The sequence below is a fragment of the Coregonus clupeaformis genome, unplaced genomic scaffold (genome assembly GCF_020615455.1).
Source record: "Coregonus clupeaformis isolate EN_2021a unplaced genomic scaffold, ASM2061545v1 scaf0612, whole genome shotgun sequence".
NCBI lineage: Eukaryota > Metazoa > Chordata > Actinopteri > Salmoniformes > Salmonidae > Coregonus > Coregonus clupeaformis.
In genome coordinates, this window is record NW_025534067.1 from 57,501 (window position 1) to 83,898 (window position 26,398).

Sequence of the window (26,398 nt, forward strand, 5' to 3'; positions counted from 1 at the left end):
TCATTTGTTTGGGGTGATGTATACTGTGATTTATGTAGTTGTGAGGACGTATTATTCTTTGGGTAGTCTTTGATACGCTTTATAGTTGTGTTACAAAATAAGTGTTATTTTGAGTGTATGAATATACTGGGTTTATGCTACGGACAAGCGCTTGGGACTAAGGTCACTTGAGCCACTGAACTTATTTACCGGGCTGGACTCTTTTTATGCCCGAGGTACAGGACATTTCTAAATGAACATAAGTGCATTGATTTGTTATATTGTTGTGTGTGGGTGGGTGTGATCATTTATGTTGTTAATACAACCACGCAAAAGAATACACTTGTTTGAAGTTCTTTCCAAGGTTTTAAGGGGTTTATGAAAAGTATATTTCCATCTTGACTTTTACATAAGTCCTTTGTATTGGTGTGACTTGACGGACCAGATGGGACTCATTCCCTCCCAAACTAAAAGGAGAAATCCAGGCTTTCTCTGGTAGGCACAACCTACCTGGCACCCCTATAAATAACCTCAAGTCAAAACCGTTACAACACACACACACACACACACACACACACACACACACACACACACACACACACACACACACACACACACACACACACACACACACAAACACACACACACAAATCATACAATCAATTACTGCATTGTTAATGAACGCTGATGAGACTAAAAAGAAAGAACTCTGCTTACCCCCTTATTTTGTCATGGTTAGTCAGGAAAATGAGATTGGATTGGTAGGTCTCATCCTTCGCCATGTAGTTCAAAAATTGCGTCACCCTTTTGATCTTTCCGGCACAATTTTCCCTTAGTTTATAATTTGGATTGGGGCCCTCACAGGTCTTCCTGAATCCCTCAAGAAACACACCTGTCAAAGAAACATAACATTTTAGACAAGAATTACAATCTCATGAGGCAACATGAATCAGTCAGGCTGTTAAAAAAAAAAAAAATGTTTCAAACACTTGCCACTATTTAAAGAAACAGTACTTACTAATGGCAGAGCCCGGGAAGATAAGTTTGCTGCCAGATCCGGACGCTGTAGCCTCCTCTGTCTGGTCCCCTGAACCTGTCACTTGGTCCAGCTGCAGCTCCTCTTGGGCTGTGTCTGCCTCGGCCTGAAAGCTGAGGGACCTCTATGCCGACCTCTCCTTTGCCGGACTGACCCTGAGAATCCCCATCTGCCTTTTCAGTAGCTGGTACCTCTTCCTCACTCTATGCAGCTCAGAGATCAGCTTCAGGTTGTCCTCTCTAATGGATTGGATGGTCTCACTTTTCTTGGTCAGGGCCTCATCCCTCTCTTTCACAGCTTTCTGCAGCCTCAAAAGTGGTGCTTGGCAGTGGCAGTAATCATATGTGCAGCCCTCTTCCTCCTCTTCCTCTGCAAAAGTATCTAAAAAGTTATCCTCCTCTTCTTCTTGCCTCGCAGTCTCCACGATATCAAAATCGGTGGCCACTGGGATGGCAGGGACCGACGCCCTCAATGCCGCCAGCCTCTCCATTGTCAGACGTCTCTTCACCTCCTCTAAAGCCCGTCTCCTCTGTGCTCTGTTGAGCTCTGTATGGGAGTCCATATGCCGGTCCAGCCTGCTGACATGGGTGGAGCTTCCTGTCACTAGACACCGCTCCTGCCTGATATTGACACGGCCCCACTGCCAATTAAAAAGGAGAATCCTCTCCTCAGTGTTCCGAACGTTGTGTACTTGCCTAAGGTGCTGACTGAAGCCAACCACAACCTTAAAGCAAAGTGGACATGAACGAAATAGAGAACGCACTGGAGCCATCTATATTATTGAAAAGTGAAACAACAGTAAATAAAAACCTTTACACAATCACTTCAGCTATCCAGGAAGTACAATGCTCCAGGCTGCTTAGTTGCTGCTTATAAACACATCTGAGACCACTCCCTCCACCCCTCCCATGCTGTCAGCCTCTAGTCAAATACATTATATTTCCACAACACACTCCTCCCACTAAAACACACCTCCAACTCCTCCCTTGCTGTCAGCTCACAGTCAAATTCAGTCTTTTACCATTAAATCAATTCATCATTCAGTCAATTCCATACCTGTTACAAAAAATGTACACTATGGCTTTAAGTAATAAAGTCCACTACTGGGATACTCTACTGTACAAATACATTTCAAATGTTCTGTCCTTTGACTGTTTTTGATGAATTTATCAATGGGATGGCTGACTTGACTGCTTTCCCATGGCAATTTGTTACAATGGAATTTGACATAAGATTTATTGTTAAAATTTCCCGTTTAAGATATGAAGGGGACCATGTACTGTATTCATATTGATATCTGTAGAGCTACAGGTGACCCTGAACATGTGGCAAAAGGAATTTTGCTAATTGAATAAACAGGAGCAAAGTTAGAGCATAACCTTTAAACCAATGTTGTCAAAAAGGGCAACAACTCGGATGGGTTAAACTGAATGAACCGCCACACGAAGCTAGAATAACTCTGTGGCTTGTCCACCCCAACCTCCCCCAGATTACAATGGCCTGACAACACCTGAGACATTTTTTAGCAAGATGGCATCTGCCAAAAGTGTGTTGAATAGACAAGGATGAAAATAAAAACAACATGCAGGTTTTCTTTTAAATGTGTTGTTTATTTTAAAGTGCAGATACCCAAAACTGAAATTTAAGTTGAACATGCATGGCTAAATATATTACCAAAATTACAGATGTACATTTTAAAAAGGGGTTTAAGGATATTTTTGAGTCCCATCAGCTATTGGTGATTCCGTGCTGACTGGCCTAGCTGTCAAGCCATTCCAAATCTTATCCTTCTCCACCAAAATATTTTCTTGACACCCCATAGTCAAACAACAGTTCTTCCTGCACCGGAATGTCTCGTTGGGCAATGAAAAGGATGACGTTCCACACTTTGCCATCCTCTTCAAGTTGCTGAAGCTGAGCTTTAATGTTGCTTCTCTTTCTGGAGTGGTTGATCCTCCGTCCAATTGTGTCCTTCTCTGGGTGGCAAGGGCAGGGCACAGTCTTGGCATCTATGCAGCACGTTTTCCCTGATACATCCCTGTAGAAATATAGGTACCCCATCTCGTCTTCATCTGTTGCTGCCAAAAGTTCTTTCCCCTGCTTCCCTGAGAGTGGGAGACCGTGGTAGTCACAGACGACTTCCCCTTCAGCAAATTTCCGTGTTGTCATGACCTTTCTTCCTTTGACAGGGTCATTGGAAATGTACAATCCTCTCCACTTCTGGGACTTCACCAGTTTCATAATTACTTTGTTTTCATTTTTTGTGTCAATGTTGGTTGAAGGTTGCCAGTAACGAAGGACATCCTCCACCTTCACTTTGTTCTTCTCCCAGTTCTGCCGTTTAATGTATTTCTCTGCTTTTCTGGCAGTGGGTTCTCTTCTGGGGAAGTGAGCTGTAACAATGCAAAGACAAAAATACATGTGTTATTATTAATGTCATTTACTCAATAGCAGAAGCCCTTATCCAGGACTACTTACAGTCGTAGTTATGTGACTAAATCAAGTACATTCGTGTCGGTAGTACGTATTGTGATGTCACGAGAGGCTGTGTCCTGGAGGGACGTTACATCCCCCTGAGGTGGCTGCAAACCCAGACAGCTATGGCTCCATCTGCTGGTATGGTCGGGAACTCCACCCCTCTATGGCCAATCTTCCCACGCAGCTGAAACAAATGAGGAGCTGACGAGCTGAAGGTTTGGGAAGGGAAGAGACACAGTCTCCAACCTGGGCTCTCTGGAGGACAAGAGTGCTGCACGTCCACTTCCAGGAGGAATATAAGGATTTGGAGATACTTACCTTTGGGGAAATACTCACCTTTGGATATATGCACCTGTGGAAATACGTGTGGGACATTTGGAAGGACGTTTTGCTGGGTTGGCCACTAGCTGCAACGTGGAAGACAGTAAGACTGGGGAAAAGTTATTTGGGCGAGGGAGAGGTATGATTTTGGATGTGGAAGAGACATCCCTGAACTGTTAGCCCTTAAGAGCCACCAGAGAACAGTATTGTGTTATACTTTCGTTAGTTTCCCAAGACCTTTAATAAAATCCTTGTTTTGGTTGAACCTGGTCTCCTTGCCCTACTTGAGCAATCCCGCTGAAAGCTGTGTAGCCTCTCGTGACATCACAGATGGTGGAGAATACGGGCACGCTCAAGCGTTAATAGTGCATGTCAGAGGAGGATACCGAAGGTTTGATCACCCAGTTTTCCAAGTTGGCCGTAGGCTCCCCGCCGACTGAAATGGAGGACATATTGAAAGCCCTTGTTGCTGGCCAGCAAGCCCAGATGCAAGCAACCGTGGCTCTCTTGGAGGAGCAAAAGACAGCCAACCTTCTGAAGGCAGAGGAATTGCAGTTGCAGAGACAGATGGTTGTCCAAAATACCCGCCCAATAAAGGCAAGTGACTTTATATCTAAGATGGGAGCTACCGATGACATTGAGGCATACCTGCATGCATTTGAGGCCACGGCCACTAGGGAAGCCTGGCCCAAGCAACAGTGGGTTGGTCTGTTAGCCCCCTTTCTAACCGGAGAATCGCTGAATGCTGTCCGGGACCTGGGCCCTGACCAGGTTACTGACTATGATGGCCTGAAGTCTGAGATCCTCAGCAGATATGGACTCACAAAGTTTGGTATGGCCCAGCGCTTTCACAGCTGGACCTTCCAACCAGACCAACCTCCTCGGGCGCAGATGCATGAACTTGTCCGAATCGCAAGGAAATGGCTGGATCCGCAGAGGAATACAGCAGCGGCGGTGGTGGAGGCCGTTGTGGTGGATCGTTACCTCACGCGCCCTGCCTTATGAGGCAAAACGGTTCATCAGTCAACAGGCCTTGACCACGGCTGATCTGACCGTGGAAGCTGTGGAAAAGTACCAGGCCACAGCGGAGATGCTGAATGCTTCCCGAAAAGACCCCAGGAGTGCGGCCCCACCACAAATGAAAAGAACCCGTCCAAAGGACCCCAAGGTCTCGAACCCAGCCACGTCAGGACTTATCCCGGCTCCAGGGGGAGCCAGAAACCAGGCGGGTCCAAGAAGAGTACACCAGGAGGGGGGAAACTCGACAGTGTTACCGGTGTGGGGAGATGGGACATATCTCCTGGCAGTGTGGGAAACCAGCCGAGGAACCTATGCCCACTGCGGAGTCCTCCAGCTCAGCACCCACACACCGTTTTGCCTCGCTCTTGGGAGTCGTAGATGGCGGCCCCGATCGACCCCCCACCTGCCCGGTAACTGTGAATCACCATGATGTGGAGGCCTTACTGGATTCTGGTAGCCGGGCCACCCTGGTGCGTAAGGATTTGGTGGGCCCAACGTGTCTGACCCCCGGGGAAAGTCCTCCCAGTTTCCTGTGTCCATGGGGACACCAGAGAATACCCCATTACTGAACTTACAATGACCAGCACACGGGGAACCATACACACGACGGCGGGGGTGGTTGATTCCCTCCCCGTCCCTGTCCTAATTGGACGAGACTGCCCAGCCTTTTACCCACTCTGGAGAGAGTCTCAGGAGAGGATAACCCGAGTACCTCGGAAACGGAGAGGCAAGACTCATCCTGGGAAGGCTCCGGTGCAATCCTCCGAGTTACTCACTCCCGCCCGGGCTCTGATAGGGATGGCAGGTGCCCAGACCGACACAGAGACGGAGCTACAGAATCTGGACAAAGAACTGTCTGGTCTGAAGGGGACCGCTGAGAGGTATCGTTTGTTAAAGCAACAGTTAGACATGAAGACAGAAGAGTTAGATATCCTCCGGGCTAAACTCCAACAGAGCTCCTTCCCTAAGCAACAGGAGGAGCTGGAGAGGCTGCGCAGGACCATCGAGGAGTGTGAGGAGACCCTGCGCAGTAGTAAGGAGGTCCAGAAGAAGGCAGAGGAGAAGTACAAGGTGTTGGAGAACAAGCTGAAGAATGCGGAGGCAGAGAGAGAGAAGGAACTGAAAGCTGCTCAACAGAAGCTAAACTCTGCTAAAACCAAGGCTGATGCGTTCAGTAAGAAACTCAAGGAGAGACAACAGGAGGCTGAGTCCCTGGTCCTAGAGTTGGAGGAGTTGAAGAGAGAGCAGTCTGGCAAGCACCACGGCAATGCGGACGCCCTCTCCCGGCGTGATGCCTTCTTCGCTGCCTTTACCCCGACGAGGACGTCGGTCCCGAGGAGGGGGATGTGTGATGTCACGAGAGGCTGTGTCCTGGAGGGACGTTACATCCCCTGAGGTGGCTGCAAACCCAGACAGCTATGGCTCCATCTGCTGGTATGGTCGGGAACTCCACCCCTCTATGGCCAATCTTCCCACGCAGCTGAAACAAATGAGGAGCTGACGAGCTGAAGGTTTGGGAAGGGAAGAGACACAGTCTCCAACCTGGGCTCTCTGGAGGACAAGAGTGCTGCACGTCCACTTCCAGGAGGAATATAAGGATTTGGAGATACTTACCTTTGGGGAAATACTCACCTTTGGATATATGCACCTGTGGAAATACGTGTGGGACATTTGGAAGGACGTTTTGCTGGGTTGGCCACTAGCTGCAACGTGGAAGACAGTAAGACTGGGGAAAAGTTATTTGGGCGAGGGAGAGGTATGATTTTGGATGTGGAAGAGACATCCCTGAACTGTTAGCCCTTAAGAGCCACCAGAGAACAGTATTGTGTTATACTTTCGTTAGTTTCCCAAGACCTTTAATAAAATCCTTGTTTTGGTTGAACCTGGTCTCCTTGCCCTACTTGAGCAATCCCGCTGAAAGCTGTGTAGCCTCTCGTGACATCACAGTATCCAACCACTGAAAATTTAGACAAAAAAAAACATATTTACCAGGTTTGTATTAAATCAATCTCATTCACAATAACCAGATTGTGGTAAATATACTTACAGCATCTTCCTCCTTGTCTAACGAAACGGTTGCCACCTGCTGTGTCGCTGTCTTGTGTTGCTTAACACCGATGACAGTCCATTTCTCACCATTTGGCAAGATGCACTCCTTCCTTGAGAGCCATTCGTTCAGCTACAATAAAAAATGTGACATATCAATAAAACATATGCCAAAAAAGCAAATACGATTCAACATTATAGCAATTGTCGTATATGATGAGTGGTGGCAATTATTGCTGTCAACACAGAGTCCGTTATGCTGCATCGTGTGAGAGGCTTTTATTAAAATCACGAGTTTACAGCATAGGTACAGACTCGCGATGTCCGGAGAACGGCTCCCCAGATTGCTATGGCCGTTCCGCCGTCTTCCGCGCCTAACCCCCTTATTTATAAACAATGAAACTCCCTCCTCTGGCCAATCACCAGTCTCCCCTTTATATAGCCTTCCAAGAGTTGAATAGCTCCCTCTACTGTCCAATCCCCGTATCTTACAACCCACTTCCTGTCTGTCATATGTGACCACACTAAACATTGCCTTTTGATACCAACATAACCAACATTCCATTTCTTCATGAAAAACATTTAACAAAGGCATAATCTTCAGATACTATATTCCCCCCTTTCGAGACAACCTAAACGTCTCGAAAACAAACAGAATAGGATTATGACTATTAACCATTTATCTTATTGAGTATCTTTAACATTAAACCAAAACCATTCTCCTCTAGAGTGTAAATACCTTTCTATGAAATAACTGTTTATGAAGTGTGAATACATTACTATGAAATATGAAGTGTGAATACATTACTATGAAATATGAAGAAATCTCTATGGAGTGTAAGAGCGAAAAACTGTCCAGCAGCCATCCATCCATATCAATCAAGACAGTAAAATTCTCTCACGGTCCCTCTGCCCCAGGCAACCACCGTCGGTACTCCAGATAACCTCATAACTCATGTAAATGCATTTGAAACTATGATGCAACTAAATACACATGTAAGCCCCTGCAAACAAAATCCTATCCAATAACATCCATTGTACGGCTGGTCAACCCATAGGACCGTACAATGAAACTCTCCCTTCCTAGCCTCTCTGTCCCTAAACATTCACGAAATAAACAAAAACATCTAGGATCCTCCCATGTATTCAATTACATCAAACATCATTCTACAAAAATTAATCCCTGAGGCTATTACACAATTATGTATTACACATGTCTATATTTCATTGCCGACACTGGAATGTAGTCCACTACACTTCATCTCCCCGTAGTCTCCTCTTCCAATGGACTGTTGATGATGGAATCAGCCACACCCTCCTTGTTTCATCTCCTCCAGTCATATTGTCCCTTCATATTGTCTTTGTTTGAGTATTTCAATCTCCACATGTTCCCCCAAATGCGTCTGGAATGAAAAGAAAAGAAACAACCAAACAGTATCTTTTGCAAAACAAACACTTTCAAATTAAACCTCAATTTCACCTAAGAATTTAAAAAATGATATATAAATGATGTATGAATCACATAAACCTATTCCCCCCTTTGATTCATAAATCATATCAAAATCACCCCAATATTGGAAAAAAAATTTTGGAAAAATAATCAACTCATAAAAAATGATATTTATCCATCAGTAGTCCATCCATCTTCCTCCAGATCCGGAACAGTCAACACCGGCATCTGAGTGTTGTCTCCAGGCATCATTCTCCAACCTATCTCAATATCATAGCTTTCTCAAAGATCAGTAACCAATTACAAACATCACACAGTGTTATCAAAGCTGAAACTAAAATCTGACCCATCACTGCCCCTACTGGGCCTAATTGATCTTGCAACCAAATCCTTTCAGATCTCCCAAACACATCCCTTATAATGCATATATAACCCCAGTGATCTTATCTGAACTATCTGGACTCAAAGGATAACTAATATTTATCAATATGATCTTCCCAAATGTTACACCATACCATGAATAAAGTCCCCCTTCTCCCTTAGACTTATTCTTCAATGATAGGCTTGAAGCCTATCACATGTCACTTTTCATCCTATTTTGAACTCTAGTTTCAAATTGATCTGTGTTCGGTGCTACTCCTCTTTTAATAGTAAAAGCTCACATGGAAGCTTCAACGTTGACATGTAACCAAATCCTGTCCATCCATAATGTAAGAATAAATATACTTTATCATCACAAACCCCCCTCTAAATATCTCTAAAATTCCCCATAGTCATAGGCAAAAGCTAATATTTTAACCATCAAAGTCCTGCTGTTCTACTACCTGGTCCACAAAAATTACATCATATTTGTCATCTCTAACCTTATGTTCATGCTTATCCAAAGTTATCATATAACATCACACTCTGATCTTCCCATAAACATACCCCTTACCTCATATGTTTTATTAGAACAAAAACAACCTTTAGCCCTCAATGTTTCACCTGAATACTTCAGGATTCTGTGGTTACCTGATTTTCCTTTCCCATTTAACAATTCCCATAGGGTAATTCATTTAACCCAATTCCACCTAACCCTAGGCTTAAACCACTGTTCTGACAACTACATTATTTTATCTGTCAATGACTGTTGCCAATACCACAGTTATGACAAAGCATAAGACTGAACCATACCTGATAGAGGCCGCGCGACCGTCTAACACGTTTGGTGCTGGAATTCTCAACAGACATGGACCTTCAAGATTCCTCACTGACCTTACAAAATGAGTTAATATACCTCTAATTTCCACAACAGAAGAACGAGCGGTACTGATCAGATACCTCTCCCTGTCTGTCATTAAAATCAAAGACCTCATCCTGTATCTCCATGATGAATCTATATTCTCTCTACTACTATCTGTTCTCCTATTTTAACCCCATTCGTACTATCATTGACAGCACTCTCCATCCGTAACATAACCCATGAGTCCTTCTTGCTAACCCCCTTTAATTTCAGAACAGTTGTTGTCGATGCCATACTCCCTACATCGTATCATTAATCCCTTCCAAAGTTCCCATTAAAGTAGTTGATTTAGTTGCTGTATCAACCCTAATTACTTCTAGTGCAAAGGTTCCCATTATCCTCGGTGTATTATCTACTGTTGGAGTGACTACTGTCCATTCAGTTCTACTCCTCCTGAACTCCCTCAATGACTGTGGAGGCTACAACAGACCTCAACTCTTCCATTATAAGCATTACTTTATGAATTACATAGCCCTTTAACCAATAATTCGTAATTCATATCGTTGTACAACCTATCCCTCCTTTGACTAGGTGCAACAGCTTCTACTCCTGGTCCTGATAACAATACTTATTCTCCATAATTATCTCTCCATATGGGAGAAACGTCCCCATCCTAAACCCTAATAAGTAGTTTTCCCTAACATTGGTGCTGTATTATTTCCCTTATAATCAAATGCGATATATTTATGACTTTAATAACTATCCATGTTGAAAGAGTTAAATTGCTTCTCCCTGTTGTTCTAATAGACTCACGTGTTGATGTCCTTAGTTACTCCTAATTTTCCCCAGTTTTCCCCTAAGACTTTGAACTCTTTACTTGTACTTCCCTCTATCACCACTAGTGTCACTTTTTCCCCAAATCTCAGTCCTTTCTCTAAATCCCTGACTTTCAAACCTTTGATTATAACAAATACACCTATAATTACCTTGATCTTCCTACTCTACAGTGTCATTCACCATTGTTCTCTCTCTCTCTTACTACTAACTTTAAAAACTTAGCTTACTGTCTCAGAGTTCCTTCAACCCTAATCTATTCCTAACTTATTTTAATCTAATCTTTTCTCTCATAACATTTAAAACCTTTTCCCCTGATTTTCACAAAATCCCTTACCACCAAATGTTTAGACTATGTGATTGGGAAAGTTCCCCACCTGCTTCTGACTCATTACACACAGACTTGGCAAACGTCTAAACACCTTTTAGCCTAGCCTGAAACCTCTTAGTGTAAGAATGTAACCCAGAATAAACAGTCACCCCTTTTAACTTTGTAGATGTTTAACCTCTTTAGGCTGAACCCAGATAAGTTTTCCCCTATTCACTATCCCTTCTAATGGTCGGTTGTTTCAACTGTTAGCTATTTTCTCTTCTTCTCTAATCGATGCTCTCAGCAATGCACCCCCCTTCCGGATCTCCTCTAGAACAGGTGATCTTCACTTGCTCCTTCATCTTCCTCTGTTGTTCTCTCCTGTTCTTGGGATTCTCTCAGCAGTTTTCTTGGTCCTGTTCCTTCTCGTCGTTGACATATCAGTATTCTTCAACCTTAGTTCTAAGTTCTGTCCTCGAAATATCATCTTCCATCATCTTCTTACTTTTCTTCTGTGCCAGTCCTTGTAGGACAAACTCCTCTTGAAAATAAAGCACCTTTAATCTCCAAATCTTCATCGCTTTCTTCATCTTCAACTTCCATCAGAGATCAAATCTCGCGTATCCTTCTTCGTTTCTCTCTTGCCAACTTCCTTCTGATCACAGAGTCATATCCACCCATGAATGACCTCTCTCAATCACTCTCATATTCATCATCCTCATCTTCTTTAAGTTCCCAGACATCTCGGTTTTCCTTCCTTCTGGAGTTTTGGATTCATCTTTATCGTCGTTTCTGCTTGTATTCGTCTTCATCTCTGATGCCATAATCACCCTGCTGGATGATGTCTTTCTGCTGAATCCGTATGTGAGAAAGGTGTACTAACATCTGCCATTAGTCTCTCCTAACACTACCTTAGTTAAATAATTACTATTTTAGTCAATTTTCCCCTATATCAACCCTTTTAAATTCCTTTATTGTGAACTATATTATTCTAGACTGTATAGCCTAAGGCTTACCCCCTTAAATTATTAATATAACCCTAACAACTCCAAATAAATCCTGAATAATTAAACCCAATTTTTATTCCTATATCCTATGTCACCAACTTATCCATTAGTGGTGGCTATATTACCACAACCCATCAACTGCAAGTAAATGAAGTTAGTCAACTTCAAAGCAATCCCCCAAAAACAAAGCCGCTAACCCTTCAATACTACAATTCCCATAACCCCTTGTTCTATCAGATAAGTTATCTTAAATTTACAGAACAATCCTCAATCCATCCTTGATTCCCAACACATCTGTAATCAAACCCCAGTGATACACAGAGCCACCAAAATACAATTTTTAATGAAATAGTATTTGCCAAGCCTATGTGAAATTGTCATAACATCACATATCTTGTTAGGATGATTTTGTGTACTAGCCTGATCCGATCCTCTCGTCTGCCTCGTCACACCTTGTCACGTGACGCACACGTCAGCCCCTTCTCTCTCTCTCTCCTCTCGTTCCATGTTCCTCTCATATTTCACAAAAACATAGAAACACACACGATTTCAGCAGTTAATGCAATCACAGAGTATTTCCAACCATTCAATATTCGTTCGTTTCTACATTATTCACTCTAAGACTAAACTCAGAACTAAATAGATCGCTCAAAAACATTTTTTATTTTAATCCGTCTTTTAATTATTTAATTCAATTTATTATAATCCGCTACCATATATCTAATTTATAAATTCAATAGGTTACAAAACAAGTTTCATCTTTAACCAATCGCAGTTTAAACTAGAATCATCGTGCTAAAATTTCTCCTCTGTCTGTCTATTTTCCTTGCAGGGTAACGCCAAATGAGACCTATGACCTTAAGCCACCATTTTTTTTGTAGGCTTAGCCCAACCTCATTTCGTAGTTTTTAGCCCCTTGAAATCAACCCGTGTCCTAATCTCGTGTCATAAACTCCCCCCTTTCTGTAGGGTAGTATCGCAAAATTAAACGCATGCGCACAACCATTCAAAAATCCCTTCTCACCGTGGAAGGAAGATTTTCTATTCTCTCTCCCCAAACAGACAGAATAACACTCCAGCTAAAAATCCCGTTTCCCCCTTATAGTCAAACAACATTTAACAGTGCTCACAAAACATATAACCTGACTTAAACACAGAGACAAATTTAAGAGACTTTAATCCATCGCAATGGAATCTCTAAGGATACGTTAGCATGTAGCACACAACACAATTAGCCTTAGCCTTAGCCACGATGTACCATGTAGCATGAAACACACTCTAGCATTCCTTAGCAACGATGTACCACGTGGCCTGAAACAATCCAGCATTAGCCTTAGCCTCTAGCTAACTGCGGTCTACCCAGCCCTAAGTAACCTGCACCGTGGCCAAATCATTGTCTATCAGTAATATCTCCGTCTAACTTTGTGTTGCCGTAAGTTCTGGATAATCATAGAGAGGTTACCCCATGCATTATAGTTCGTCAACCATACGATGAGTATATAACATGCATATAATTCGTCCAGCTTATGGTTCCCAGAACCAACCTGACAAAATCTAATATTTCGCCCCGGATTTGTGGCCCACTCCTGCGAGTCGCCTCGCCTCGAGGTCTTTCCAGATTCACGGTGCCCTAAAGAATGCGCATATCTGAATTTACCAACCATTGTCACCCGTTACCAATGAAATATACACTTATACCGTTCCTTTTGCTCTAAATTTGTCATTGCCCATAGTTACCAATGAAATATAAATGTCTCCTACCGTTTTCCTAAATTTGTCATTGCCCATAGTTACCAATGAAATATAAATTTATGCTCTAAATCCTCATTGCCATCCGTTACCAATGAAATATAAACTTATCACTCTAAATTATCATTGTCTATAGTTACCAATGAAATAACATTTTAGCAGACTCCAGTCGACCAGCAACAACGCCACCGAGGCCAGGTCGAAATGGAACATCTCTTCAGTGTACACAAGTCATATCCAATCTAACAAACTCCGAAGCGGTAAGAACACTCACCCTTTTTTTCGGCCATGCTTCAGAGAGAGTTAGGCCGGCGGTTGACTGAAACAAGGAAGAGACGCAAACCCAGCCCCACGTTGGGCGCCATTATGTCGTATATGATGAGTGGTGGCAATTATTGCTGTCAACACAGAGTCCGTTATGCTGCATCGTGTGAGAGGCTTTTATTAAAATCACGAGTTTACAGCATAGGTACAGACTCGCGATGTCCGGAGAACGGCTCCCCAGATTGCTATGGCCGTTCCGCCGTCTTCCGCGCCTAACCCCCTTATTTATAAACAATGAAACTCCCTCCTCTGGCCAATCACCAGTCTCCCCTTTATATAGCCTTCCAAGAGTTGAATAGCTCCCTCTACTGTCCAATCCCCGTATCTTACAACCCACTTCCTGTCTGTCATATGTGACCACACTAAACATTGCCTTTTGATACCAACATAACCAACATTCCATTTCTTCATGAAAAACATTTAACAAAGGCATAATCTTCAGATACTATACAATTAAATGACATTAGTTAACTTACGGTCATATTTTTTACAACTCCAGCCCTTTGGAGATGTTTCAGCATGAGCAGAGACTCCAGGTAGTACAGCATGAGCAGTTGTTCAGGTTCATCCAAAGATTCTTCACTCTTGGCCTTCCCAATGACACCAAGAAAGTCTTTCTTGGCCACCTCCAAGACTGCCACACATTCTTTTGGTGTCTTTGCAACTGTCATCATCTGTGTGTACCTGCAGAAAAACAATAATACATTAATTGTTGTCTGATTCAGCATCTGCATCTGCATCTTCAGTTGGTGTCAACACATGAGCCACTTCCACTTGGCTGAAATATCATACAGATAAACAAAAACAATTATATTATATTACAATCAAACATAATTGGACAACAGTTATAATGAGTTGAAATATGATTTAATTTGCATATATATTATTTTATCAGTGTAAGAAATAGCTTACACAGGTGCTTGTTTGACTTCTGGCTTGTTCTTAACAATATGACCCGTTTCTTCAAGCTTCTGGATCAGGATTCGGAGTGCGTCTTGTTGTATAACAATACAGCTCAGTAAACTGTAGTCAAAGATCCTGCCTTTGCAAAGATGCTCTATCATGGAATCTCGGGCAGTGGTGACTTCTTGAACAATCTCTTGTTTTGTTTTTAACTTCATGCACACTCTGCTGAGGTGTAGAGAGAGGGTGTCCTGGTTCTTCAATTAAAATCTGCAGACAAGAGGGATCCTTCTTTGTTTTCTGTAAGACAGTAAATGCACAGTAAGTCCATGTAATAAAGTTACTAGCAGTATGTCAATACTTACACACCTATTATTACAGATGCTAGCAGAGCTACTGCTAACATTAGTAACAGCAACGTTACTGTGGTTTAATTGTGTTTATGGCCTCAAAGCTTATAATGCTCTCACACAAAAGCACATCAAATTTAGGTCATGCTTCATTTTGGGCCTACTACTAACATTAATAACAGCACCATACTAACAGTAATATACATTGAATAATTATAGAGATAAATTACCTTGAACCAGTTGCATTTGCAGATGCCATCTTGCTGAAAAATGAAGGAAGTAATAACACAATCGCGAAGAAATCTCTGCGGAATAAGGAAAAAAGCAATAATCCAAAATATCAGCTCCCAGAAGGAAAGAGTGTTGTCGTTGCTCTCAGTTGAATTCTCTTTTCTGAAGTGGAGTATATACTGTTGCCTTGGTCAGTATATATACAATCAGATTGGCCCAACCTCTTTCCACAATAAAATGTTCCATTCAGGCTAGATTTACACATACGCAAATGAGATGGCTCATTCAGCTTCACACCTCACAATACCTCTGGAGGTCAGATTTCAACCCTGGCATTGTTTCAACCCTGGCATTTTTTTCATACCTTCCCCCAGTGGGAATCGAACCCACAACCCTGGCATTGCAAACACCATGCTCTACCAACTGAGCTACATCCATGCCACAATTCAGACTACTGCCCATAATAATTCCTATCTAAACCTTTCGGCTTGTGAAACCCCCAGACAGAGGTGTGAAATTCCTCAACTTGAGGAGCTTCAAACATCAGAACAATGGCCTGACAACACCTGAGACATTTTTTAGGAAGATGGCATCTGCCAAAGACAAGGGTGAAAATAAAAACAATATGCAGGTTTTCTTTTAAATGTGTTGTTTATTTTAAAGTGCAGATACCCAAAACTGAAATTTAAGTTGAACATGCATGGCTAAATATATTACAAAATTACAGATGTACATTTTAAAAAGGGGTTTAAGGATATTTTTGAGTCCCATCAGCTATTGGTGATTCCGTGCTGACTGGCCTAGCTGTCAAGCCATTCCAAATCTTATCCTTCTCCACCAAAATATTTTCTTGACACCCCATAGTCAAACAACAGTTCTTCCTGCACCGGAATGTCTCGTTGGGCAATGAAAAGGATGCAATGGCCTAGGCGACAACACCTTGGGTGGGCAATTGTCTTCAAAATGAATGTTCATATATAACATGCCATTCTCCATGCATTATGCTGTTGGGTCAGGGAGGAGGGAGGTTGAAATGCTGGGAAAAACAACTCCACAGAAGATCCACACAGCATTTAAACATTTCTCAAATGAAAGTAACAGCATTAGAATATATATAGGGTTGCCTAATCACACATTTGACATTTTGGAAGGATTTAACCTATTTGAAAAAAGTTGAAAGGCAACGTGGATCTACTGTGGAGTAGTTCTTCCCAGCACTTCAACCAAATCAGATTTATATTACATATTGCCTGGTGTGATTTAAAATGGAAAGAAAGCTCTAATCTTTACCCAAATGGTCTCAAATTAAAGGCCTGTTGGTAATTTCAGTGGAACCATCCAACGCAAGTAGCTATTCAACCTCAAAACTACCTGGTTTTGCTGTACATTCAAAACAGCAGTATAATGTGAAACTTCTTGTGGGCATTTAACAATGACAGAAAATCTTTTCCCAACTGGTCTCAAATGAGCTGTACTCTCAGGCCCATGTGATAAAGGGTTTTACTAGGTAGGGAGTGTAGAACAAGATGCATGGAGTTCCAGAGGTCACAAGGTCAATGTGGGCCTGCATGGATGTCAGCAGGGCATGAGGGAGAAACCCCCAAGTGAAAAGGTGTGTCTGTGTGTGTCTGTGTGAGTGAGTGAACCTGTCCTACAGGGGGCCAGAGCAGGCAGCCCCTTTCTCCTAGCCTGCTGCACCTCTGGATGACCAGGGAGTGAGCTGTACTCTCAGGCCCATGGGTGAGAGTGTTTTAATAGGCAGAGAGTGTTTAAATAGAGACATGGAGGTCCATGGAGTGAGCTGTACTCTCAGATCCATGGGAGATGTCCTTTACTAGGCAGGGAGTGTAGAACAAGATGCATGGTGCTCCAGAGGTCACAAGGTCAATGTGGGCCTGCATGGATGTCAGCAAAAATACCTGTGGGAGTTTAAAAATGACAGAAAGCTCTAATCTTTTCCCAAATGGTCTCAAATTATAGGCCTGATCACCCTGGACTGATGCCTGTTGGTAATTTCAGTAGAACCAATCAACTCAAGTAGCTATTCAACCTCAAAATGACCTGGTTTTGCTGTACATTCAAAATAGCAGTATAGTGCAAAACTGCCTGTGTGCGTTTCAAAATGACAGAAAGCTCTAATCTTTTCCCAAATGGTCTCAAATTATAGGCCTGATCACCCTGGACCAATGGGAGAAGGCACAAGTGAATAGGTGTGTCTGTGTGAGTGAGTGAACCTGTCCACAGGGGGGCAGAGCAGGCAGCCCCTAGGAGCTGTTCTCCTAGTGAAAACCATCCGATTTCCAGGTGAACGGTTAAGGGGGGTTTGCCCCCCCTTGGGGGCCCCCCCAACCCGGCCATGGACCCCCAGCACGTCCATGTGTGAGTCAGGAGCCATCCCCTGGTTCTCCTAGTGAAAACCGTCCGATTACATGGTGAACGGTTAAGGGGGGTTTGCCCCCCCCTTGGGGTCCCCCCCCCAACCCGGCCATGGGCACTCAGCACGCCCATGTGTGAGTCAGGAGCCACCCCTTTGTTCTCCTAGTGAAAACCATCCTAAAATGACAGGTGGCGCCCCCTTGTGGACGATTCCGGGTGGGCCCCGCCCTTGGGGGTCTCCCCCAAGCCAGCCATGGGCACCAACCCGCCCATGTATGACTGAAGGAGCCCTACTCTAGTTTAATTAGTGAAATCCATCCTAAAATGCGAATTCGCGCCACCCCATGGCTGAAAATCAGCTGGGGGGCAGTGCACCCACACCCCCACCACCCCCCACCCCCAACACCCCCCAACCCCCAACCGTCAAGCCCCTCGGGGTCTGACCCTCCACTCCAATCCGACCAAGAGCACCCATTTCGCCTTGTGTGACTCAGGAGCCGGTCCCTGGTTCTCCTAGTGAAAACCGGAGGGTTACCATGTGGGGTGTCTGACCCTCCACCCCAATCTGACCAAGAGCACCCATTTCGGCCTTCTGTGACTCAGGAGCCGGTCCCTGGTTCTCCTAGTGAAAACCGGAGGGTTACCATGTGGGGTGTCTGACCCTCCACCCCAATCCGACCAAGAGCACCCATTTCGGCCATGTGTGAGTCAGGAGCCATCCCCTGGTTCTCCTAGTGAAAACCATCCGATTTCCAGGTGAACGGTTAAGTGGGGTTTGCCCCCCCTTGGGGGTCCCCCCCAACCCGGCCATGGACCCCCAGCACGCCCATGTGTGAGTCAGGAGCCATCTCCTGGTTTTCCTAGTGAAAACCGTCCTAAAATGACAGGTGGCGCCCCCTTGTGGTCGATCCGGGTGGGGGGGGTTGCCCCCCCTTGGGGTCCCCCCCCAACCCGGCCATGGGCACCTAGCACGCCCATGTGTGAGTCAGGAGCCATCCCCTGGTTCTCCTAGTGAAAACTGTCCGATTACATGGTGAACGGTTAAGGGGGGTTTCCCCCCCCCCCCCTTGGGGTCACCCACAAACCCGGCCAATGACCCCCAGCACGTCCATGTGTGAGTCAGGAGCCATCCCCTGGTTCTCATAGTGAAAACCGTCCTAAAATGACAGGTGGCGCCCCCTTGTAGACGAATCCGGGTGGGGGGGGCCCCCCTTGGGGGTCTCGGGTCTCCCCCAAGCCAGCAATTGGCACCCACCCGCCCATGTATGACTGAAGGAGCCCTACTCTAGTTTATTAGTGAAATCCATCCTAAAATGCGAATTGGCGCCACCCCATGGCCGAAAATCAGCTGGGGGGTAGTGCACCCCCACCCCAAACACCCCACACCCCCAAGCCCCTCGGGGTCTCCCCCAAGCCAGACATGAGCACCCAATCTGGGCATGTGTGACTGAAGGAGCCCTCCTCTGGTTCTCCTAGTGAAAACCGTCCTAAAATGACAGGTGGCGCCCCCTTGTGGATGAATCCGGGTGGGGGGGGTTGGGGCCCCCCTTGGGGTCTCCCCCAAGCCGGCCATGGGCACCCAGCACGTCCATGTGTGAGTCAGGAGCCATCCCCTGGTTCTCATAGTGTAAACCGTCCTAAAATGACAGGTGGCGCCCCCTTGTGGACGAATCCGGATGGGGGGGTGTGGCCCCCCCTTGGGGTCTCCCCCAAGCCGGCCATGGGCACCCAGCACGTCTATGTGTGAGTCAGGAGCCATCCCCTGGTTCTCATAGTGTAAACCGTCCTAAAATGACAGGTGGCGCTCCCTTGTGGACGAATCCAGGTGGGCCCCCCCCTTGGGGGTCTCCCCCAAGCCAGCCATGAGCACCCACCCGCCCATGTATGACTGAAGGAGCCCTCCTCTGGTTCTCCTAGTTAAATCAGTCCTAAAGAGGGAAATGGCGCCACCCCATGGCCGAAAATCAGATGGTCCCAGAAGTCCCAGAAGTGGAGAGGATTGTACATTTCCAATGACCCTGTCAAAGGAAGAAAGGTCATGACAACACGGACATCAGCATCAAGCCTGTCTGTCAGAGTGCCAGGTCTCTCTCCATTCAGAGACATCAGTTTTAAGCCTGTCTGTCAGAGTGCCAGGTCTCTCTCCATTCAGAGACATCAGTATCAAGCCTGTCTGTCAGAGTGCCAGGTCTCTCTCCATTCAGAGACATCAGTATCAAGCCTGTCTGTCAGAGTGGCAGGTCTCTCTCCATTCAGAGACATCAGTATTAAGCCTGTCTGTCAGAGTGCCAGGTCTCTCTCCATTAAGAGACATCAGTATCAATCACATCTGTCAGTCTGGACTTCATCACATCATCTTGCAAGTCTCCATGTACTGGCTCCATACATGTTTCTGTGAACACAAACAGTCACTGTTCTATTACCAATGGCTTTTAGGATAGGTGATATCTGACACACAAACAGGTACTATGTTGAAGTTTGAACAGGTCAGACTAAACCTACCTAATTCTGTTCTCCCCATCGACGACCGTTGGTGAGCAGCAAGAGGTGAGGCTGGAGGTGAGGTCTTTGACAGATCAGCACCTGGCCCCTCATCAAAGATACTGGTTTGTCACACACACACACACACACACACACACACACACACACACACACACACACACACACACACACACACACACACACACACACACACACACACACACACACACACACACACACACAACAACACACACACACACACACACACACACACACACAAACACACACACACACACACAAACACACACACAAAATAATCCTCATAGCATCCTCACAGTAAGTAGTAGAACTGGGATGAAAAACAGAAATGATCGACACCTACCATACCGATCACTTATCAAAAGCATTTAGCTGATATCGTCGCCTATACTAGAGAAATGTGATGTTTGAAATGAAATAAGTTTGCTAATATGGGTGATTGTTACAGTTCTAATTTCAGAACCTTGACGTCATTTTTCAAAACTCTAGACACAAAACTCAAAACGGTCATCACTTGTAACACAGGCTGTCCAATGTTCAAAACATTGCATTGTGCATTCATATCTTTAAAGAAATCTTGCACTTGCACAATCATTGGTTCAAAAAACAAATTTATTGTGAAATACCAATGAAATGTTAATTTAGATCACCCACACACAAGCAATCGATAGTTTCACTGTGTCATTGTTCGTACGATCATTAAATATTGTAGTACAAAATAGGTGATACATGTTTCATTATGGTACTACATGTAAATACATCCCTGTAAAAGTACTGCAGTAGTAGAGAGAATACCACAGACACAGTGGAATCAGTGAACAAAATCTAAAATATATTGATGAAAAACGATACAGTACTGTAAAACATCAAATGCAGTGTTCCTCAATTTGCTTGCTTGTACTGTAAAAAGCAAAACATAGGAGTGATTACTGTACTTCAACATTTTCATCAACTCTGTCTTGTGGTTTTGGCCACAGGTTCTCATCTACATCACAATGGATGTTTTCATTTGCCAAACATCTTGGAAAAAACCTTTGGCCATGGCGAATCCAGGCCTGACACTGGTCTGCCGTGATGTCATTGCATGCATCATCCATGGCCTGGAGAAGAGTGACTTGTTCATGAGGGCGCCTATCATAAACCTTCCATCTCCATGTGGAGAAAAATTCCTCAATCGGGTTAAGGAAAGGAGAGTATGGGGGTAAATACAGGGTGGTAAATTGTGCATGGGCCTGAAACCATGCTTGCACCATATGAGTATGGTGGAACCTGACATTATCCCACACAATGACATAGGTCACGCCACCAGCTCTACAGGCCTGATCGAGCTCATCAAGGAAGGTTACAAGGGGACCATAGAAACGGTGTCTGATAAAGAATGATGATGAAATATTACATCCATAGATAATGTAGTCTAATTGGTTCATGCTCCACGCTAATTGTGTCATGAACCCTGCGTCCTGAGTCTTTTAATTAACATAATTGATTAGTTAGAAACTGCCCTCACCTGGTTGTCTAGGTTTTAATTGATTAGTTAGAAGCTGCCCTCACTTGGTTGTCTAGGTTTTAATTGATTAGTTAGAAACTGCCCTCACCTGGTTGTCTAGGTTTTAATTGATTAGTTAGAAACTGCCCTCACCTGGTTGTCTAGGTTTTAATTGATTAGTTAAAAACTGCCCTCACCTGGTTGTCTGGGTTTTAATTGATTAGTTAGAAACTGCCCTCACCTGGTTGTCTAGGTTTTAATTGAAATGAATTGAAAGGAAATAACTAAAACCATTAGTCAGTCTGACACCCCTGCTATAGATGGGTTGGTTACTTAGCAACAAAACCGACGTGTGCGCAACTATGAGTCAAAACAGATGGGGTTGGCTTAGATTGTCGACAACATGTAAACTATTTTTCTTCTCCAATGTTTATTGAAAACAAATACATTTGCAAAATGAGGACTTGTTGTCTCTCAAATACATGGTTAAAGTTGTTGGTTAGTTAGCAAATATTACTTATTCTTTAGTGTAGAAATGTGGATTCCAAAAGGCTTTAAATATAAAGGCAGGTGTCCTTATATTCAAATATGGATCTTGAAGGGGAGTTAAATACATTTTGAACACTTATTTTCAGTGGCTGTAAGAATTTTTACTTTGTCCCCGGGTGTTGTTCAACAACTTCCATGAGAAACATAAGCCATAAAATATTTCAATATTTCAAATCTTTATTATGTTATAGTCCTATTTAAATTCTCTCTTAACAATAACGTTTTTGTCATGATTGTTGTATTTATTTATTTTTTATTTAAGATTTTCACTTTCCAAACTGTTAGTTTGTTGTAATTATCCATTTAAGAAAATCAACCCCTTCCTACAATCAAGTTTCAAGTTTTTTATGTCACGTGAACAAGTACAGTGAAATGCCTTTCTTGCAAACTCTAAACACAACAATGCAGTAATCAATATCAAAGTAGTACTAAAAATAACATAAGGTAGAACAAAAACAGGAGAATTAAGCAAGCTTTATACAGGGTCAGTTCCAGTACTATATTTCCAATGTCATACCAAGTATATACTACATATATATACTATATACTATATATATATATATATATACTATAAGGATACTGGAGTGATGGAGGTAGATACACTACATGACATCTGCTCTGTCCAACATCTCGTTCCAAAATCATGGGCATTAATATGAAGTTGGTCCCCCCACTGATGTTAGCCGTAAGGGTCTTCCCCAAACTGTTTCCACAAAGTTGGAGGCACAGAATCATCTAGAATGTCATTGTATGCTGTAGAGTTAAGATTTCCCTTAACTGGAACTAAGGGGCCTAGCACTAACCATGAAAAACAGCCCCAGAACATTATTCCTCCTCCACCAAACTTTAAAGTTGGCACTATGCATTCGGGCAGGTAGCATTCTCCTGGCATTCGCCAAACAAGATTTGTCCGTAGGACTGCCAGATGGTGAAGCGTGATTCATCACTCCAGAGAACGCGTTTCCACTGCTCCAGAGTCCAACGGTGGCGAGCTTTACACCACTCCAGCCGACGCTTGGCATAGCACATGGTGATCTTAGGCTTGTGTGCGGCTGCTTGGCAATGGAAACCCATTTCATGAATCTCCCAATTAACAGTTATTGGGCTGATGTTGCTTCCAGAGGCAGTTTGGAACTCGGTAGTGAGTGTTGCAACCGAGAACAGACAAGTTTTACGCGCTTCAGCACTCAGCGGTCCCATTCTGTGAGCTTGTGTGGCCTACCACTTCACGGCTGAGCCGTTGCTGCTCCTAGAAGTTTCCACTTCACAATAACAGCACTGACAGTTGACCGGGGCAGTTCTAGCAGGGTAGAAATTTGACGAACTGACTTGTTAGAAAGGTGGCATCCTATGATCGGTGATCCGATCCTGTAGGTTCATGCTCTACAACATTCGGAGAGTACGACCCTGCCTTACACAGGAAGCGGCACAGGTCCTAATCCAGGCACTTGTCATCTCCCGTCTGGATTACTGCAACTCGTTGTTGGCTGGGCTCCCTGCCTGTGCCATTAACCCCCTACAACTCATCCAGAACGCTGCAGCCCGTCTGGTGTTCAACCTTCCCAAGTTCTCTCACGTCACCCCCCTCCTCCGCACACTCCACTGGCTTCCAGTTGAAACTCGCATCTGCTACAAGACCATGGTGCTTGCCTACGGAGCAGTGAGGGGAACGGCACCTCCGTACCTTCAGGCTCTGATCAGTCCCTACACCCAACCGAGGGCATTGCGTTCATTCACCTCTGGCCTGCTGGCTCCCCTTCCTCTGCGGAAGCATAGTTCCCGCTCAGCCCAGTCAAAACTGTTCGCTGCTCTGGCACCCCAATGGTGGAACAAGCTCCCTCACGACGCCAGGACAGCGGAGTCACTCACCACCTTCCGGAGACATTTGAAACCCCACCTCTTTAAGGAACACCTGGGATAGGATAAAGTAATCCTTCTACCCCCCCCACCCCCAAAAAAAAAAGTATAATTGTAAAGTGGTTATCCCACTGGCTATAGGGTGAATGCACCAACTTCTAGTCGCTCTAGGTAAGAGCGTCTGCTAAATGACGTAAATGTGCCCTTGAGCGGGGCACTTAACCCTAATTGCTCCTGTAAGTCGCTCTGGATAAGAGCGTCTGCTAAATGACTAAAATGTAAATGTTAAAAATAATAACAGTGACATCACAGATTTAGAAACACTTACTCAGCACTTCTGGGATCTTGGCCTTGGCAAGAGACTGGCACTCCAGCAGGGTCTTTCTGGAAACCACCTTGGCTTCCTTGCTGTCTTTCACCTACACACACACACACACACACACACACACACACACACACAAAAAAAAAAATCATACAATCAATTACTGCATTGTTAATGAACGCTGATGAGACTAAAAAGAAAGAACTCTGCTTACCCCCTTATTTTGTCATGGTTAGTCAGGAAAATGAGATTGGATTGGTAGGTCTCATCCTTCGCCATGTAGTTCAACAATTGCGTCACCCTTTTGATCTTTCCGGCACAATTTTCCCTTAGCTTATAATTTGGATTGGGGCCCTCACAGGTCTTCCTGAATCCCTCAAGAAACACACCTGTCAAAGAAACATAACATTTTAGACAATAATTACAATCTCATGAGGCAACATGAATCAGTCAGGCTGTTTAAAAAAAAAAAACTTTCCAACACAAACACTTGCCACTATTTAAAGAAACAGTACTTACTAATGGCAGAGCCCGGGAAGATAAGTTTGCTGCCAGATCCGGACGCTGTAGCCTCCTCTGTCTGGTCCCCTGAACCTGTCACTTGGTCCAGCTGCAGCTCCTCTTGGGCTGTGTCTGCCTTGGCATGAAAGCTGAGGGACCTCTTTGCCGACCTCTCCTTTGCCGGACTCACCCTGAGAATTCCTCATCTGCCTTTTCAGTAGCTGGTACCTCTTCCTCACTCTATGCAGCTCAGAGATCAGCTTCAGGTTGTCCTCTCTAATGGATTGGATGGTCTCACTTTTCTTGGTCAGGGCCTCATCCCTCTCTTTCACAGCTTTCTGCAGCCTCAAAAGTGGTGCTTGGCAGTGGCAGTAATCATATGTGCAGCCCTCTTCCTCCTCTTCCTCTGCAAAAGTATCTAAAAAGTTATCCTCCTCTTCTTCTTGCCTCGCAGTCTCCACGATATCAAAATCGGTGGCCACTGGGATGGCAGGGACCGACGCCCTCAATGCCGCCAGCCTCTCCATTGTCAGACGTCTCTTCACCTCCTCTAAAGCCCGTCTCCTCTGTGCTCTGTTGAGCTCTGTATGGGAGTCCATATGCCGGTCCAGCCTGCTGACATGGGTGGAGCATCCTGTCACTAGACACCGCTCCTGCCTGATATTGACACGGCCCCACTGCCAATTAAAAAGGAGAATCCTCTCCTCAGTGTTCCGAACGTTGTGTACTTGCCTAAGGTGCTGACTGAAGCCAACCACAACCTTAAAGCAAAGTGGACATGAACGAAATAGAGAACGCACTGGAGCCATCTATATTATTGAAAAGTGAAACAACAGTAAATAAAAACCTTTACACAATCACTTCAGCTATCCAGGAAGTACAATGCTCCAGGCTGCTTAGTTGCTGCTTATAAACACATCTGAGACCACTCCCTCCACCCCTCCCATGCTGTCAGCCTCTAGTCAAATACATTCTATTTCCACAACACACTCCTCCCACTAAAACACACCTCCAACTCCTCCCTTGCTGTCAGCTCACAGTCAAATTCAGTCTTTTACCATTAAATCAATTCATCATTCAGTCAATTCCATACTTGTTACAAAAAATGTACACTATGGCTTTAAGTAATAAAGTCCACTACTGGGATACTCTACTGTACAAATACATTTAAAATGTTCTGTCCTTTGACTGTTTTTGATGAATTTATCAATGGGATGGCTGACTTGACTGCTTTCCCATGGCAATTAGTTACAATGGAATTTGACATAAGATTTATTGTTAAAATTTCCCGTTTAAGATATGAAGGGGACCATGTACTGTATTCATATTGATATCTGTAGAGCTACAGGTGACCCTGAACATGTGGCAAAAGGAATTTTGCTAATTGAATAAACAGGAGCAAAGTTAGAGCATAACCTTTAAACCAATGTTGTCAAAAAGGGCAACAACTCGGATGGGTTAAACTGAATGAACCGCCACACGAAGCTAGAATAACTCTGTGGCTTGTCCACCCCAACCTCCCCAGAT

At 44.3% G+C, this 26,398-nt stretch overlaps 2 long non-coding RNA genes across 2 annotated transcripts in view; both read right to left on the reverse strand.

Annotated features, from left to right (window-relative positions):
• Nucleotides 1-1,532, reverse strand: part of LOC121556004 — a 2,593-nt gene extending 1,061 nt beyond the window's left edge. Inside the window, exons 1-2 of the long non-coding RNA XR_006658922.1 lie at nt 998-1,532; nt 697-871 (exon numbers count right to left, since the gene is read on the reverse strand). This is a non-coding gene — a long non-coding RNA (uncharacterized LOC121556004). The remainder of the gene's footprint in view (nt 1-696; nt 872-997) is intronic.
• Nucleotides 1,533-24,377: 22,845 nt separating this feature from the next.
• Nucleotides 24,378-25,002, reverse strand: LOC123485195. The gene is made up of 3 exons (XR_006658921.1): nt 24,890-25,002; nt 24,585-24,759; nt 24,378-24,467 (listed from the first exon to the last, which is right to left on the reverse strand). It is a non-coding gene; the product is annotated as an uncharacterized LOC123485195 (long non-coding RNA).
• Between the last annotated feature and the right edge of the window lie 1,396 nt (nt 25,003-26,398).